Below are 19,317 nucleotides of genomic sequence, written 5' to 3' on the forward strand. Positions count from 1 at the left end.
AGATGCACTTTCTTTATTTACTGCAAAGAAAAACAGGGAGGACGATCCTGATGAATAGGATGTCATGGTAGAGTAGGCCGTCTGAATGGCCACCTGTATTTGAGGTTAGTGCAAAGAGTTCTGCCGCAACCATCTCAGTGCTGTATTTCCTGGTTGCTGGATTGGAAAGGGAGGCCTTATTCCATGACCTGCGAGGTCACCTGACCTGAATCACCTTGATTATTTCCGTGGGGATATCTAAAATCATTGGTATATGGAATCCCAGTGGATCCGGAGATGGAATTAGTTGCCAAAATTGTAGCTGCCTGTAATGTGATTCGAAACACACCAGGGATATTTGTCAGAATGCGCCAGATGTCATGCTTGGATTTAGGTTGATGGCTGTCGCCTTCAGAACATTTTGGAAGACACAGTGCAAATGGTACATTCATTGTGTTGAAATGAAATGGCTCTGAGCACTATGGAACTTAAATGCTGAGGTCATCAGTCCCCTAGAACTTAGAACTACTTAAACCTACCTAACCTAAGGACGTCACACACATCCATGCCCGAGGCAAGATTCGAACCTGCGGCCGTAACGGTCGTGCGGTTCCAGACTGTAGCGCCTAGAAGCGCTCGGCCACACCGTCCAGCATTCATTGTGGCAATGAACGTATTTACACTTAAATGTAACTGATGTAAATAAAAAAAGTTCACATTAATGTGTTTTTATTCCTATTATTTCCTTAAGACAACGGCCTTGCCGCAGTGGATTCACCGGTTCCCGTCAGATCACCGAAGTTAAGCACTGGCGGGCGTGGTCGGCACTTGGATGGGTGACCATCCGGGCCGCCATGCGCTGTTGCCATTTTTCGGGGTGCTCTCAGCCTCGTGATGCCAATTGAGGAGCTACTCGACCGAATAGTAGCGGCTTCGTTCAAGAATACCACCATAACTTCCAGGAGTGCGGTGTGCTGACCACACGCCCCTCCTATCCGCATCCTCCATTGAGGATGACATAGCGGTCGGATGGTCTCGATGGTCCACTTGTGGCCTGAAGACGGAGTGCTTATTATCTCCTTAAGCTGGATTCTCCGACTCCAGGTTTCCTACCTCAAGTTGTTCAGTAAGCACCCTCTATGCCCTGTTAAATTATTGCACGCTCTTACGGAAACACCATGTATAATTGCACTTTACATAGGATGAAGGACTGCCAGTCCGTCAGCTGCATCATCTCTAACTATGCGTTTCCTGCTGAAAACTCATACATATAAAGACGAAGTATTATATTCACATTGAATGACTTTACGTTTGGATATCAACTGCGGTGAGACAGCCATGAAAGATTTTACTAATTGCAGAAGGTAAATAGTATGTTCAACTATTTAGCTATTTCGTGCTGAAAGCAGCGTGCAAATCAGCACAAGCTTAAGTAAGAAATCAATTGTCAAGGGTACTGATTTGAAAGAACGTGTGAATATAAATTCACATAGAATCTCCGAAGACAGTAAATCACGAAACCCTTTTGTAACATACTGAGCTTCTGTGGTACTGGAGGGAGCTGTAGAAGGTAGAAACTGTACCGAGAACAGAATTTCGAAAATACGTACATTACTAACGGCTAGGACGGGATACGGTCTCATTTGCAGGTTGTCTATTTAACAGCTCCCAGGGGTAGCAAAAATTTGATTTTCAGTACTTCACACAGTTACATAGCAAATTTAAAATTTTAAGATAGTGTCATAATCCACTCATTAAGAGCCATGATCTAAGGTTAAAAGTTTAATACAATAAGTTAGAAACTGTGTCTATGGCCCGAGGCACTGTAAGTCACAGCGCACTAATTACCCAAACTATATTCATCCAGTATTCGACAATGAGGGCACTTAGTGACTTGCAAAAACCTTTACACATATTTCCAAACATTTTCGAAACCTTTTCTTGCACTCACTGCCCACCAAATAACGAAAGGAAAGAAGTTTGTCGCTTACTACTTTTTCGCTGGTGATGGAGTAAAACTTCAGAATCAGGAATGACGTTTTAATTTATTATTTCTGTAAAAGTAACTCTATTCGCAGCATAGTTTGCAGACAGTATCAGCATATACCAGTAAATGTACCTGCAAAATTATATCATTATACGAATGATAGTTTTGGAAATACGACGTTTTATACATGGGAGTTCTATTATTTTAAGGCTAAACGACACGGTGACGGATGAAAATATTGCTCAAATTCAGGATTTTTTTTCTCCGTACCGAAATGTAGTAGACAAATGGGGTTTGCTGCAATAAATAAAGCATACTTTGAAGTTTTTATTGTCATTTTTATTGAAAAATATCATATCTTCCCTGTGTAATTGAGATTTTCCCGAGGCAGCTCAGTTAGATCGACGGTTGTCGCTGTAACTCAGGTCGTGGTTATCTGAAACATGAAATCACTTATCACCCTCATCCTTACAGATTTAATTTTAGTTCATCGTAGGTATTTGCAACATTTTTTTTTTTTTGGCGGAATGAAAGATATTTGAAAAAATGGCAATTTTTGGGTCCCTCTTTTTTGGCCAAAAGAATTCCAAATATCAACATAAAAAATCACCTACTATGACCTGAAGAGAATTCAGTTTGCTTCAGGGGAGATCCAAAACCATTAAAATTGGATGAAAACTATAGCGCAGGCGATGACAACCATGCCGATAAACATGGTTTTGAGAAAAACGAGTTTAAAGTTTGACAAGTATTTATCACAAAAAAGAGATGAAGCTTGATTTTAAGGGATATTATGGATGCCTGAACCATAATAGCTATCGCCCCGGCTACTGGATGGTCGCTTTATGCTACTTGGACCTGGTAAGCCCTCATTTTCGTCCTCAAAGCCCTTTTCGTCGCTGAGCACATCGCCGCTGGCGTCTCTATCTTCACAGAATCGGCGCATTTAATCGCCGATTTCGATTTGAGGGGCATTTGCCACGTGTATTAACGCAGTATGGTCTACTTTGAATAGACATACGGCCAAATTTGAAGCAATGTTGACAGTTTCGCTTCGGCTGGATGTTATTTATGGAGCGTGTTTCCAAATAAGACAATTGAAATTTTCGTTCACATTTTGAGTAAAATCGCCCAAACAACGCTACAGCAAATCAGGTTTACTCGAATCGGTATAAATACGGGTGATGGCATCGATAAAGGCTTGTGGTAACCGGTTCCCCAACGCCGTGGCGTGCCGTGCACCCTCGCTTTCAAAAGCTCTCGTAATTTTTAGTATTTGGAGTTCGCGCATAATATTTTGGGGAACTATTCTTCAATGTATATACGTCCGAATCCCGTAATTAAAAAAAAAAGAGTTTTATCGGCCCTCCCCCTGTCGTTCCAGCTTAAGTTTCTGGCGTTTTGTGGTTTAACAATTACGCTACTGGGCATTAAAATTGTTACACCACGAAGATGACGTGCTACAGACGTGAAATTTAACCGACAGGAAGAAGATGCTGTGATATTCAAGGCTTTTTAGAGCATTCACACAAGGTTGGCGCCGCTGGCGACACCTACAACGTGCTGACATGAGGAAGGTTTCCAACCGATTTCTCATACACAAAAAGCAGTTGACCAGCGTTGCCAGGTGAAACGTTGTTGTGATGCCCCATGTAAGGAGGAGAAATGCGTACCATGACGTTTCCGACTTTGATGAAGGTCGGATTGTAACCTATCGCGATTGCCGTTCATCGTATCGCGACACTGCTGTTCGCGTTGGTCGCGATCCAATGACTGTTAGCAGAATATGGAATCGGTGGGTTCAGAAGGGTAATACGGAACGCCATGCTGGATCCCAAAAGCTTCGTATCACTAGCAGTCGAGATGACAGGCATATTACCCGCATGGCTATAACGGATCGTGCACCCATGTCTTGATCATGTCTTGATCCCTGAGTCAACAGATAGGAACGTTTGCAAGACAACAACCATCTGCACGGGCAGTTCGACAACGTTTGCAGCAGCATGGACTATCAGCTCGGAGACCGTGGCTGTGGTTACCCTTGACGCTGCATCACAGACAGGAGCGCCTGCGATGGTGTACTCAACGACGAACCTGGGTGCACGAATGGCAAAACGTCATTTTTTCGGATGAATCCAGGTTCTGTTTACAGCATCATGATGGTCGCATCCGTGTTTGGCGACATCGCGGTGAACGCACATTGGAAGCGAGTATTCGTCATCGCCATACTGGCGTATCACCCGGCGTGATGGTATGACACGTCTCGGTCACCTCTTTTTCGCATTCACGGCACTTTGAACATTTCAGATGTGTTACGACCCGTGGCTCTACCCTTCATTCGATCCTAGCGAAACTCTACGTTTCAGCAGGATAATGCACGATCGCATCTTGCAGCTCCTGTACGTGCCTTTCTGGATACAGAAAATGTTCGGCTGCTGCCCTGGCCAGCACATTCTCCAGATCTCTCACCAATTGAGAACGTCTGGTCAATGGTGGCCGAGCAACTGGCTCGTCACAATACGCCAGTCACTACTGCTGATGAGCTGTGGTATCGTGTTGAAGCTGCATGGGCAGCTGTACCTGTACACACCATCCAAGCTCTGTTTGACTCAATGCCCAGGAGTATCAAGGCCGTTATTACGGCCAGAGGTGGTTGTTCTGGGTACTGACTTCCCAAATTGCGTGAAAATGTAATCACATGTCAGTTGCAGTACAATACCCGTTTATCATCTGCACTTCTTCTTGGTGTAGCAATTTTAGTGGCCCGTAGTGTAATTGTGGACATGAGATGCATGTGCTACTATGAGAGGAAGAAGTTAGTACAGGAGGAGAAGTCGTGGCGGGGCGCATCAAATGAGTCAGAAGACTGATGAATAAAAACTCATATTTTAGATGGGTCTTTTTTTTCATTTTCTACTGGTGTAACAATTTACGCTTGCGCAAGAGTTTGGCAATCCATCAGCAGCCTCTACGCAGAGCCTCGCGCGGGGTTGAAGGTGAAGGTCGCACCACGCCCAGCAGCGCTGCAGCCATTGTGTGCAGCACAGAGAACTGCGTATTGTCCCACGTCCCAACATTCGCCGTAGCCATAACCATTACTGCACGCGGATGCACCACGGCGAGCGGCGCCCGCTCGCTGTGCCAGGCCGGATAGACGCTGCCTCCTGTTTGTGCCGCATTCACTGACGCAACGGCTTTCTGGAAACGGCACGCTGTCACCGGTATCTCCTGAAACGTCCATTTCGTAAATCACACTCGTGCAGGCGATGTCGCTTTTTCAATCTATTAACACAGTCGCCACTCTCACTGCTACGTAAGCTGTTACCGTCTGTCATCCGGAGCGACGCTAGTAGTATGTTGATGTTTTTAAAAATATCGGGAATCCCATAAATTGATATTTAAAAAATATCATTGTCCACCCTCGTTAATCGAAAAAGTTAACTATATATAAATATAAACGACGGGAAAAATAACGACGTAACTGCCAAAAACAAAAATATCGACAGCACTGTCTAAATACGCAGCCGGTTTTAGAGCTGCATATTTAATTATCGATTTATTATTAAATATTCGTACATGAACAAGCTAGCAGCCTGCTTATCCCCCTTAGAGTAAGGATTGAAAGCAAAACGATGCGCCGGCCGCTGTGGCCGAGCGGATCTAGACACTTCAGTCCGGAGCCGCGCTGCTGCTGCGGTCGCAGGTTCGAATCCTGCCTCGGGCATGGATGTGTGTGATGTCCTTAGGTTAGTTGGGTTTGAGTTGTTCTAAGTCTAGGGGACTGATGACGTTAGATGTTAAGTCCCATAGTGCTTAGAGCCATTTGACCCAAAACGATGGACGTTCACGCTTAGCGATCATCATTTTGCTAACAGTGATAGCTCCAAGTAAGTGTCCGATGGGTTATCGGATTCGTCTTGTGCACTTCATGTCAACTTCCCTGTTGTTTTATTTCTGCAAACGCCAGCGACCTAGCAGCTGTAGTGTCAAAATTGCTTCGTGAAGTTTGTTGCAGTTCCTCTTGGCAGCACCGAGCACCGATTACGTCAGCGTTTCCCTTACACGTTTCTGCCCACTGCAAAGACCAATCTTGTCATTTAAATATTTGTTCGTCAGTTATAACAGCTGTTTTTGAAGAACGCCGATGTGAAGAAATAGCACACCAGTTGCATTAAAAAACAATTTTTAAAGCAGCTGGTGTGCTATAAACACAGTATTTCAAGCACGACAAGCACATATTTCATTATGATATTGCTGTGCCTGTGTTGTTAAGAAGAGCGCTGACATACATGCATTCATACGATACTGCAGTACTTGTGTATTACGATGCAAAGTTCGTTTGGGCATACATGCATTTCCAAAGAAACAGGCACTGTGGTGACTACAGCCGTTATGAAATACATTAAATGTATATGCAATTGCGAATATGGACAACCATCAGCTGTAGAATGGAATGACGACAGTGAAAATTTGCGCCGGACCGCGACTTGAACCCGGATTTCCCGCTTTTGAACTCATTTTGTTCGTCATTGTTCGTTGCATTTGTTCGGAGCGGGCATGCCGTGACACATATTCAAGTTCTTCGTTGACCCGTTCACTCAGTTTTTTATTACAGAGGGCAGCTAAGCCTCTGACCGAACACCCTGAGCTACCCTGCCGGTACCATTTGGGCTATCCGTGCATGACTCACGCCCACACCGAAACTTCCATATGTCGTCAACCATGCGTCTACAACACATATGAAAATTTGGGTGTCAAATGGTAAGGCGACCGCACGCAATAAACGGGAAATCCACGTTCGAGTCCTAGTTCGGCACAAATTTTCACTGTCGTCACTCTAGTCTACAACTGATGGTTGTCCATATTCGCAATCGTGAAGACACTTAATGTGTTGCATACATTCATGTCCAAAGGCACATTGCACCATACTTCTGAACAACACAGGCTGTGCAGTATTATATTTATCCGCCGACACCAGGCAGACGACTTTCAATTAAAATATCTCTCCTGCACGGGAATCTACATTATGGATGTACGAGTGCACAGTGAAAATTTGTGTCGTATCCGGATTCGAACCGAGGTTTCCCTCTTATTGAGAACTGTTGCATTACCTTTTTTTTTTTCCAGCGGAGCCTTCCCGGCGCCTAAAGGGAGGGGCGGACGCAAAGTTGGCAGCGGTCGCAACCCGAGTCCTCGCCATCGTGTCCCGTTCCCTCCCCCAGGGACCAAGGAAAGCGTAGGAAACGAGGAGCAGAGGTACAAAGCACATCAGTAATTAGACAACGCTTGTTTTTCGTTACAGGACCAAGCGTAGCGGGAAACAGACATAGCGAGGAGGAGGGAGCGGGCAGTACGCCGCCTAGGTGGTTACTATAGAGGCAAAGGTTCTCCGAGATCATTACAATGATAAGAGAATAATCGGTACTAAGAGAGGAGAATGCCCATATCAACTTCTCATTGCAGTAACACCACAACCACCGGGTGGGGTAAGGAAAACACTACAAAGAAAACTAGAAAAAAATTGTCTGTATCTGGGATTGCGCACAACTGTACAATGTTGTTCGTTAAAGAAGTGCCAAAAATCAAGGACATTATTCTCGCCCTCAGCAAACAAGTAGTGAGCCGCGTGTTCACAAATCACAGAGTTTGCCTATGTTTCTAGAAAGTATCCCGAACTGGAAAGAGGAGCAGGTGAAGAGGTATCTGATAAGGAGTCGTACTGGTCATAAAGGCCAGCATCGGTCGCACCAGTAACCAATCACCGATCGGCACACCAGGCGATGTTCGTCCATGTCCAGAACATCACAGGCGACACACAGTGGGCTGTCTGCAAGTTGAATCTTGTGAAAGCATGCTTCCAATTGAACGTAAGGTACCCTGAAGATTCGAAATCAGTGGCAAGAGCGCACACCGATCGGCATACGGTAAGCCAATCTACGTGGAGATTCTTCCCCTCAAGCACATTCGATGCTTATGCTGCTGAATATCGCCTGTGTGGACGTCAAGATCGTTGGCAACAATAAAGTACAGACATAGCTCAGTTCGAGGAAAAATGGTGGAAGTAAAAGAAGGGTGGTAGGATGTCTGATTTCGGGACAGACTGAGAAAGAGCGTGATGCAAGGGTCTCCAGCAACAGGCTGGTGAGGTACTTGGAAAAATTGCGCCACAGCACCATTTGAGAGATGAGGAGAAGGGCTACCGCTCTGTCAGGAGCGTGTACAAGCCTACATGCCCCTGCACGAGGGTTAGCGTCTCGTACCGTATCTTCAACAGCAAGCTGTGCTAAACGTACGAACCCAATGCCGCTAGCATGCGGCGGGCCGTAGATGATAGAATGGGGTGTGTGTGTGTCATGCGAGGGATACTCGAAGTCAAATATACATTAACATATCATGCCCGATGCAGAAGATCGAGGGCACATAAACGAACATCTAGGAGCCCAGCCCGTAATTGGGGCAGTAGGCGCAGACAGTTGAGAGCAATTGTGCGCTGCATATCACCCGTCAAATCGAGTCCTAAACATCAGATAGTAGCAGCTTCACGCAATGGAGCATCGCTGTCTTCAGGAAGCCCCGCATCTACAGCCGTAGCACTCGATTTGCGGATGTTAAGGCAGCTCCCAGAAGCTTCTCTGTAGGTGGTGAACCATGCCAAGGACTCCCTGACCTCGGCACCGCTACGAAGAACGAGGACTAGTTCGCCACCACGTAAGCATGTAACTGCGCAGACTGCGGGCAGTCTTGGTGCTCTGAACCAGATCAAGATGGGAGGAGAGAAACGGCCATTATACAGTACACGGACGTGGCTCCACGAAAGAGACATATTACGACGTCGACGGTAGTATCAGGATATCCCATATTGCGGAGCACCCCTTCCAGGTACTCATGATCGACCCGATCTAACGCCTGGCTGAAGCAAAGAGCGGCCAAAAGCCCAAGCACACGATGAGCTTGGGCAAGAGCGATTATGTCTCAATAGCGACAGAGAGCAGTGCGGATGTTATTAGCACTGCCCAAAGAAGTTTGATCAGGGGAAACCATGTGGCAGAGCGTCCGGTTAAACTGTGCAACCAATAGCCAAGTGAAGATCTTCGTGTCATTGTTGAGCAACATCAAAGGGCGATAATCGCATATTCATGATGTACACCGAGGCATGTGAATGAGAATGAGGAGAACGTCGAGGAAACCGTCATCGATCAGCAGGACAGGCGACATAAGGTCTCGACAAATTTCCATCCATACCGGCGCCAGTAGGGGACGAAATGTACGAAAAACCCCTAGTGGGAGGGCAGGGCGACTTTTTCATACAACCTATGTTGATAGCATCATGGCCTTCATCCTCCATGCCGTCAGAAGGCAGATCCATAGTTGCATCCCCAGGAATCGAACCAAAGGAGAGCCAGGAGATGGCCGTAGTGCTGGTGGAGTGGTGACGTTATGTAGAGTACATCGTAATGTAATGTACATCGTGTGGAGACCTTATATCACATTTGATATCTAAATTCCGTCCATAGCCAGTCGTAAGACCATTAGTCAGTCCTCCGACGGTGGCATTAATTAAAGTCCTCTAACAGTGGCACCATTCTGCTATGAAGTGGCACGTAGATCGAATCTAACCTGTAGTGTGTGCGCGCCCTAACCATAGCTCTTTCAAGGTGGTGTCGAGAGATGGTCGTGAACTGTGCCCTGGCACGATTCACCATCGCCTTACGCTGAGGTCCAAATGGAATCGTCGTACATTCCCTGAGAATGAAATCCTGTGTTCATCACTGCCACCCCACGACTTCCCTTTAATAACCAATTAAGGTCTTGCGGAGGACGGTATTATGCACAGAGGACCCACCATGACATGGCAGACTGACGAGCATCGCGAAGTCGACGACAGACTGTCCACGTAATCTCTATGAGCTGCCAGCAGTCAGTTGAATAAAATATATCGTGTTCCGTTTCCATGGTCCCCAGTTTCCATGGTGCTCTCTTTGATGGCAGAGATTGACAGCACACATATAGGTGACATGGACAAAGGACACAATGGACCAGGCTTCAGCATCCTGCCCCATACCGACAATACCGCGGGATATGTAAACACGACTCAGGCGACTGCAATAATGACTAGTGAAATGCGTAAACCTCAGACTATCGCCATGAACATGCTCCCAAGAGTCCACAAGGTTGAGGTGCTGGACAAAGGCCGCTAGCGACGCGTATGGAGAGTGATGTGGCAGTTGATCTAAGAGCGCGTGTGTGGAGTTGAAGTCACCTTCCATGATCAAGGCATCCTGCAGATCCAGGAAGAGTCGTGACTATCTGGTGGAAGAAAGTGGAAAGTTCATAGCGGCGACCCGAACCAGATGGCACATAGATGTTGATGATCTTAATGCCACCAAACATGAGTGCCATACCTCAGGCATCCGCGAGATAGGCAACTGTATTAGCGAGAATATCGTCGTGTAAGATGATTGCCACCCCACTACCAGTAGGGGAAGCATGGGAGACGTGAACTATAAAGCCATGGGAAGCACAAAAGGTTGCAACATGCACCTCCTGCAGGAGGGCAGTGACAATGTTCGCAGCAAGCATCATTTCATGGAATAATGCCAGTTTACTGCTCGCGCGAGAGTCATTGACATTGACAGTGACTATGCAATAAGTTAGGAAAGGTGCCATCATCAGGAGGGCGGACGATGCAGGCGTGGAGGAACCGCATGGACCTCCCGATTAGGCCCCCATGGAAGGATACATCACTGTGAGAGGGAGGTAGTCGACCTCACCGAGGTGGTTCCATCCTAAGCATCGACGTCGTACGCCCAGGAGATAGACATCGCAATGGGCCATTTCAGTGGAACGTTTTGACAGGGCCGGCCGGTGTGGCCGAGCGGTTCTAGGCGCTTAAGTCTGGAACCGCGCGATCACTAAGGTCGCATGTTCGAATCCTGCCTCGGGCATGGATGTGTTGTGATGTCCTTAGGTTAGTTAGGGTTAAGGAGTCCTAAGTTCTAGGCGACTGAAGACCTCAAATGTTAAGTCCCATAGTGCTCAGAACCATTTGAACCATTTTGACAGGTGCGCCGACAGGTAGAGCCAGACACAGAAAGAGAGGCAACCGCATCAGACGCAGGCAGGGGAAGGTCGGCGTCCATAGGTGGATGCTGACCAGAGACGATGGCAGCGAGAGACGTCACGCCCGGTGTCAGGGTGTCAGAGGACAGCGCGTTATCAGTAGGAGGTCATCATTCTGTGCAAACATCCAAAGGAGGCAGTCATCAGAATGGCTACGGCGCTGTCTCTTCCTTTTCCTCGGCGACCGTTGCTTCCTAACAAGCTGTTCCACGTCGGATGGCGGACGGCTTTCTTCCGACTTGCAGCCAGACGGAAGGAAAAGCGCAGGTCGGTAGGGTCCCACGATCAACAATCAGGAGGTCGGCAGAAACGTCTTGTGACTACTGAGAGCCATCGCTAGTACTGCCGCCGGTAACAGTGTGGGAGTTACAGGCAAATCGTTCATCGTATAGTCGAGAGGAGTCCCCGACTGTGTCGACTGATTCAAAATGAGCGCAGCAAACAGTCCCACCACGGACGCATAAGATAGAGGTAGCACAGAGGGCGCCGCAGGGAGAGCGATGTCTCTTTGATGGGCGATTGAGCCAGTCTGCGTCGGAGACATTCTGAACGGACTCGTCCTTCCTGGCCACAACCTGAACAAGCGCGCGGATGGACATCGTACATGCCTACAGCCCTGCAACCAGGAATAACTAAGTAAGAAGCCATGTGTTTCACCAGGTCAGTTTTCATGTGAAGGACACAACTGACAACACGGTATGTTTCGAACGTCTCCTACGTTTCAGCATGCGATTGATGACATTTCCGCAAGGTTTAAAGGCGGCCGCCACAACGTCCGATGGCACTTCAAAATAAAGTTCGAAAACTCTCAATGCTCGGAGGCCAAAACCAGCGTGTGCAACCGCTACAGCTCCTATATGGCCCTCAGAGGGTGGAACTTGAGATCATCAGCATGGCGCCGCACATCGTCGGCGCACATCTCTTCATGCGCCATCTTGATATACATTGTGATACTAACGATCGAAAAAGAATCCCGAGAACATCTTTCGGTGGGATACTCATTTCGTCCAGTAAAATTCGTTCGACTTCATGAGCTTTTGGTAGCTCATGATCCAAAGGAAATGTGAATATCAAGAATCCGGTAAAATATCAAATCTCCTACATTGCTGCGGCCGGAAAAAGATCCTGCAAGAACGGAACCAGCGACCGTTGAAGAGAATCGTCCAACGTGACAGAAGTGCAACCCTTCCGCAAATTGCTGCAAATTTCGGTCCTGGGCCAGCAACAACTGTCGGCGTGCGAACCATTTAACGAAACATAATCAACATGGGCTTTCGGAACCGAAGGCCCACTAGTGTACCTTGATGACTGCACGACACAAAGCTTTACGTCTCGCCTGGACCCGTCAACACCGACGTTGGACTGTTGATGACTGGAAATACGTTGCCTGGTAGGACGAGTCTCGTTTCAAATCGTATCATCGAGCAGATGGACATCTACGGGTATGGAGACAACCTCATGAATCGATGGGCACTGCATGTCAGCAGGGGAGTGTTCAAGCTGGTGGAGGTTCTGTAATGGTGTCGGGCGTGTGCAGTTGGAGTGGTATGGTACGCCTGATACGTCTATATACGACTCTGACAGGTGAGACGTCCGTAAACATCCTGTCTGATCACCTGCATCCATTCATGTCCATTGTGCGTCCGACGGACTGGGGCAATTCCAGCACGACAATGCGACACCCTACAGTTCAGAACTGCTACAGAATGGCTGCAGGAACACTCTTCTGGGTTTAAACACTTCCGCTAGCCACCAAACTCCCCAGACATGAACATTATTGAGCATATCTGGGATGCCTTACAATCTGCTGTTCAGAAGAGATCTCCACTCACTTGTACTCTTACGGATTTATGGGCAGCCCTGCAGGATTCATGATGTCAGTTCCCTCCAGCACTACTTCAAACATTAGTAGAGTGCATACCACGTCGTGGTGCGGCACTTCTGCGTGCTCGCGGGGACCCTACACGACATTAGGCATGTGTACAAGTTTCTTTGGATCTTCAGTGTAATTCGATGTTGCCGCTTGGTATCGTTCGATAAATACGGTATTGCAGTGCTTGTGTTGTTAAAAAGAACTATGCAATGTTCCTTCGGACATGCATGCATATCCAATAAACGCATATTTTTGCATTTACTCTTCAAAGGAAGACGGTGTTGAATATAATGGTGTTTGTGGCTCAGATGCAGCTACAATTGCGGAATTAGTTTCTTCCGTGTTTGTAAACAGTTTTAATGCTCTTGACGTTTTATTATCACGTCTGTGTGGTTTTCTCCTTAGCGTCAATTCCAGTGGCTTATTTGGTACGTTAAATAACCTAGGTACTGCATTCCATACCTATTACTTATTTTCCACATTCATCGACTGGTTGAACTGGAAGTGTAGCAAACAAAATTTCACATTATTGTGTAGACGTATGACGTATGACGTCTGCAGCAGGTCATATCTTCTGCTGTTCACTTAGCCATTTTTGTTCTTAAAAGCAAAGAACAGTATTCAGTAAATACTTGTAAGTTACAAGACATCTACATCTACATCTACATCTATACTCCGCGAGCCACCTTACGGTGTGTGGCGGAGGGTACTTATTGTACCACTATCTGATCCCCCCTTCCCTGTTCCATTCACGAATTGTGCGTGGGAAGAACGACTGCTTGTAAGTCTCCGTATTTGCTCTAATTTCTCGGATCTTTTCGTTGTGATCATTACGCGAGATATATGTGGGCGGTAGTAATATGTTGCCCATCTCTTCCCGGAATGTGCTCTCTCGTAATTTCGATAATAAACCTCTCCGTATTGCGTAACGCCTTTCTTGAAGTGTCCGCCACTGGAGCTTGTTCAGCATCTCCGTAACGCTCTCGCGCTGACTAAATGTCCCCATGACGAATCGCGCTGCTTTTCGCTGGACCATGTCTATCTCTTCTATTAATCCAACCTGGTAAGGGTCCCATACTGATGAGCAATACTCAAGAATCGGACGAACAAGCGTTTTGTAAGCTACTTCTTTCGTCGAGTGATAACATTAAGAGTGCAACGGAAATTCCACTGTTAAACGCAGAGGAGAGGGCGTATAGGTGGAAAAAATGAATTGAAAGCCTCTATGAGGGGGGAGATTTGTCTGATGTGATAGAAGAAGAAACAGGAGTCGATTTAGAAGAGATAAGGGATCCAATATTAGCATCAGAATTTAAAAGAGTTTTGGAGGACTTAAGAATAAATAAGGCAGGAGGTATAGATAACATTCCATCAGAATCTCTAAAATCATTGGGAGAAGTGGCAATAAAGCGACTATTCACGTTGGTGTGTGTGATGTATGAGTCTGGCGACATACCATCTGACTTTCGGAAAAGCATCATCCTCACAATTCCGAAGACGGCAGGAGATTACAAGTGCGAGAATTATCGCACAATCAGGTTAACAGCTGATGCATCCAAGTTACTTACAAGAATAGTATACAGAAGAAGAGTCGCTGATGACATTGCTATCCTGAGTGAAAGTGAAGAAGAATTACATTATGTGCCGAACGGAATGAACAGTCTAATGAGTACAGAGTACGGGTTGAGAGTAAACGGAAGAAAGACAAGGTAAAGAAAAGAGTAGAAATGAGAACAGCGAGAAACTTAACATCAGGATTTTTTTTGTTTTGGTTTTAGGGCGCAAAACTGCTATGGTCATTAGCGCCCGAACTTAACATCAGGATAGATGGTCACGAAGCAGATGAAGTTAAGGAATTCTGCTACCTAGGCAGTAAAATAACCAATGACGGATGGAGCAAGGAGGACATCAAAAGCTGACTAGCAATGGCAAAATTGTGGAAGCACTAGATGACAATCAGTTTGGCTTTAGGAAAGGTAAAGCCACAAGAGAGGCAATTTGACGTTGCTGTTAATAATGGAAGCAAGACCAAAGAAAAATCAAGACACGCTCATGGGATCTGTCGATCTGGAAAAGCATTCGACAGTGTTAAACGCAGCAAGATGTTCTAAATTCTGAAAAAAAGCAGGGGTAAGCTATAGGGAGAGACGGGTGATATACAATATGTGCAACAGCCAAGAGGAAATAATAGGAGTGGACGACCAAGAACGAAGTGCTCGTATTAAAAAGGGTGTAAGACAAGGATGTAGCCTTTCACCCCTACTGTTTAGTCTGTACGTCGAAGATGCAATGATGGAAGTAAAAGAAATGTTCAAGAGTGGAATTAAATTCAAAGTGAAAGGATATCAATGATACGATTCGCTGATGACATTGCTATCCTGAGTGAAAGTGAAGAAGAATTACATTATGTGCTGAACGGAATGAACAGTCTAATGAGTACAGAGTATGGGTTGAGAGTAAATGGAAGAAAGACAAGGTAAAGAGAAGGAGTAGAAATGAGAACAGCGAGAAACTTAACATCAGGATAGATGGTCACGAAGCAGATGAAGTTAAGGAATTCTGCTACCTAGGCAGTAAAATAACCAATGACGGACGGAGCAAGGAGAACATCAAAAGCTGACTAGCAATGGCAAAACGGGCATTCCTGGCCGAGAGAAGTCTACAAATATCAAATATCGGTCTTAATTTGAGGAAGAAATTATTGAGAATGTAAGCCTGGTGCGGTCGCGGTCGCGGTCGCGGGGTTCCAGACTGTAGTGCCTAGAACCGCTCGGCCACTCCGGCCGGCACAGACCGTTTCCTTCGAGGTAATTCATAATGTTAGAACACAATATATGTTCTAAACTCCTGCTGCATGTCGACGTTAAAGATATGGGCCTGTAATTTAGTGGATTACTCCTACTACCATTCTTGAATATTGGTGTGACCTATGCAACTTTCCAGTCTTTGGGTACGGATCTTTCATCGAGCGAACGGTTGTATATGATTGTTAAGTATGGAGCTAATGCATCAGCATACTCCGAAAGGAACCTAATTGGTATACAGTCTGGACCAGAAGACTTGCTTTTATTAAGTGATTTGAGTTGCTTCATTACTCCGAGGACATTTACTTCTACGTTACTCATGTTGGCAGCTGTTATCGATTCGAATTCTTGATTGTTTACTTGGTCTTCTTTTGTGAATGCATTTCGGAAGGCTATGTTTAGTAAATCTGCTTTGGCAGCACTGTCTTCGATAGTATTTCCATTGTTATCGCGCAGAGAAGGCATTGATTGTTTCTTGCCGCTAACATACCTCACATACCACCAGAATCACTTTGGATTTTCTGCCAGGTTTCGAGACAAAGTTTCGTTGTGGAAACTGTTATAGGCGTCTCGAATTGAACTCCGCGCTAAGTTTCGAGCTTCTGTAAAGGATCGCCAATCTTGGGGATTTTGCGTCTGTTTAAATTTATCATGTTTGTTTCGTTGTTTCTGCAACAGTGTTCCAACCCATATTGTGTACCATCGAGGATCAGCTCCGTGGTTTGTTAGTTTATTTGGTATAAACCTCTCAATTGCTGCCGATACTATTTCTTTGAATTTAAGCCACATCTGGTTTACAATTATTAAATTAATTAATCGGTTTTGATGCTGGTTATTAACTCAGGATTATTTGTTGCTAAGAGGTCAAGTTTGTTTTTACAATCGTTTACTATTCGCGTGGGCTCAAGAACTAACTGCTCGAAATAATTTTCAGAGAATGCGTTTAGCACAATTTCGGATGATATTTTATGCGTATCTCCGTAATTAAACATGTATTTTCGCCAACATATCGAGGGTAAATTAAAGTCACCACCAACTATTATCGTATGAGTCGGGTACGTGTTTGAAATGAAACTCAAGTTTTCTTTGAACCTTTCAGCAACTGTATCATGTGAACTGGGAGGTCGCTAAAAGGATCCAATTATTATTTTATTCCGGTTGACAACAATGACCTCTGCCCATACTAACTCACAGGAAGTATCTACTTCAATTTCGCGACAAGTTAAACTACTTCTAACAGCAGCAAACATGCCACCGCCAACCGAGTTTAGCCTATCTTTTCGGAACACCGTTAGGTTCTTCGAAAAAATTTCGGCTGAGCTTATATCCGGCTTTAGCCAGCTTTCAGTGGCTATAACGATTTGAGCATCAGTGCTTTCTATTAGCGCTTGGAGCTCTGGTACTTTCCCAACACAGCTACGACAATTTACAACTGTTAAAGCAATGGTTCCTGTATCTATGTTCTTCCTGTGTTCAGCCTGCACCCTTTCTGACTGAAGCCCATCTTGTGTTTTCCCAAGACCCTCTAACCTAAAAAACCGCCCAGTCCACGCCACAGAGCCCCTGATACTCGTGTAGCCGTCTCCTGCGTATAGTGGACACCTGACCTATTTAGCGGAACCCGAAACCCAACCACCCTTTGGCGCAAGTAGAGGAATCTGCAGCCTACACGGTCGCAGAACCGTCTGAGCCCCTGATTCAGACCCTCCACTCGGCTCTGTACCAGAGGTCCGCAATCGGTCCTGTCGACTATGCTGCAAATGTTCAGCTCTGCTTTCATCTTGCAAGCAAGACTGGCAGCGTTTACCACTTCTGTTAGCCGCTCGAAACCAGAGAGAATCTCTTCTGATCCAAAGCGACACACATCATTGGTACCGACGTGAGCAACCACCTGCAATTGGCTGCACCCTGTGCTCTTCATGGCATCCGGGAGGACCCTTTCCACATCTGGAATGACTCCACCCGGTATGCAACGGAGTGCACATTGGTTTTCTTACCATCCTTGTCAGCCAAGTCCCTAAGGGTCCCCATAACGCGCCTAACGTTGGAGCTCCCAACTACCAATAGTCCCACCCTCTGCGATTGCCAGGATCTTGCAGGCTGAGTGGTTTCCTCTGAAACAGGACAGGTGACAGCATCCGGCTCAGCGACAGTGTCAGCCACAGACAGCACCTGGAACCTGTTAGTCAGACAAACCGGGGAGGCCTTACGTGCTGCCGCCTGGAAAGTCTTTCGCCGCCTGCTTCGTCCCGGGGCGACCTCCCACTCGACCACCAGTGAGGGGTCAGCCTCAGGGCGAGCAGTAACTGGGTTGGCCACCGGTGAGGACCGATCGGAGGACTCTGACGCGCTGGACGTCCGTTGGATCCCCACGGCCGGCCCACAACAGTGGTGCCCATCCACTGCAGCCTCAAGCTGTGTAACCGAAGTCATCACAGCCTGAAGATGTGAGCGAAGGGTCACCAACTCGACTCGCATCCGCACACAACAATCGCAGTCCCTGTCCATACCAAAGACCGTGGAAAACTAGACTATGCAGATAAACGGACTATCGGCAAGTATTGCGCAACTCTAATGTAGACCCTGACGAAAACGCACGAACTGTGTCTAGTAATACGCAGATATTCAAGAACCTAACTACCGAAGCACTCAGGTGAAACTGAATCATTTGCCCCTGATAAGGAACTTGTAATATATCACAGAATCGGTTTACTTTCTGACGCAAACGAAAACGCGAGAACTGTGACTATTGGATTTTAAATTTACACTCAGAAACTCAAGAAACTAAACTATTAAAGCACACAGATGACATAATAAAATTCGCTCCTGGTTTTGGAGGAGAGTCTTGACAAGACAGATTATATCTTTGATATTAGGGGCGGGACGTAACGAGTTTATTTTGGACGGAAAGGCACGTCGAGGGGGTGGATGGGGAAAGTTGTCTCAAGATTTACTGGAGGGGGTTTTACTGCAGGAAGTTTTACCTTACAACTGTAGTGAAGCTCTCGTGGGAAAGTTTGTAAGTACTGTATGGAGTTTCGGGTTGCTAGCTGCTACATTATGTTATGGTATGCTAAGTTAATCTGAAGGACTTCTAAGTCTCACATTCCGTCCTTTAAATGTCACACACAGGAATTTTACAGGACTGTCCTGCAGATATTATCTAACTGGAATAGCATTGTTCTTCAAACTTAGGCTTTTAATGAGATTATCGTCTACATATTTCCAGGGTACTTCGGCGCAACGTAAAAGATATGGTAGAGGAACGAGACTAATGTTGCGATACAGCAAAGAAATTCAGAAGCCGCTGATTGGAACTGGCGATCTGGTAGGTTAAAATGTAAGTGGTATTGTTATTGTAAAAGACAATAGTTATAGAAACAGAAATAATTACAAAGCCATGTAGTGGAAAGGAAAATAACAAGCTATCAAAGGTCAAATTTAACAAGATACAGTAGAAAAATTCAAATGGTTCAAATGGCTCCAAGTCCTAAGGGATTTAACATCTGAGGTCATCAGTCCCCTAGACTGAGAACTACTTAAACCTAACTAAC

The 19,317-nt window shown here is 46.0% G+C and overlaps 1 pseudogene; it reads left to right on the plus strand.

Moving 5' to 3' along the window:
* Positions 1-729: 729 nt before the first annotated feature.
* LOC126238534 (5S ribosomal RNA) lies at positions 730-847 on the plus strand (annotated as a pseudogene).
* The last annotated feature ends 18,470 nt before the right edge of the window (positions 848-19,317 follow it).

The sequence above is a fragment of the Schistocerca nitens genome, chromosome 2, assembly GCF_023898315.1.
Source record: "Schistocerca nitens isolate TAMUIC-IGC-003100 chromosome 2, iqSchNite1.1, whole genome shotgun sequence".
Lineage (NCBI taxonomy): Eukaryota > Metazoa > Arthropoda > Insecta > Orthoptera > Acrididae > Schistocerca > Schistocerca nitens.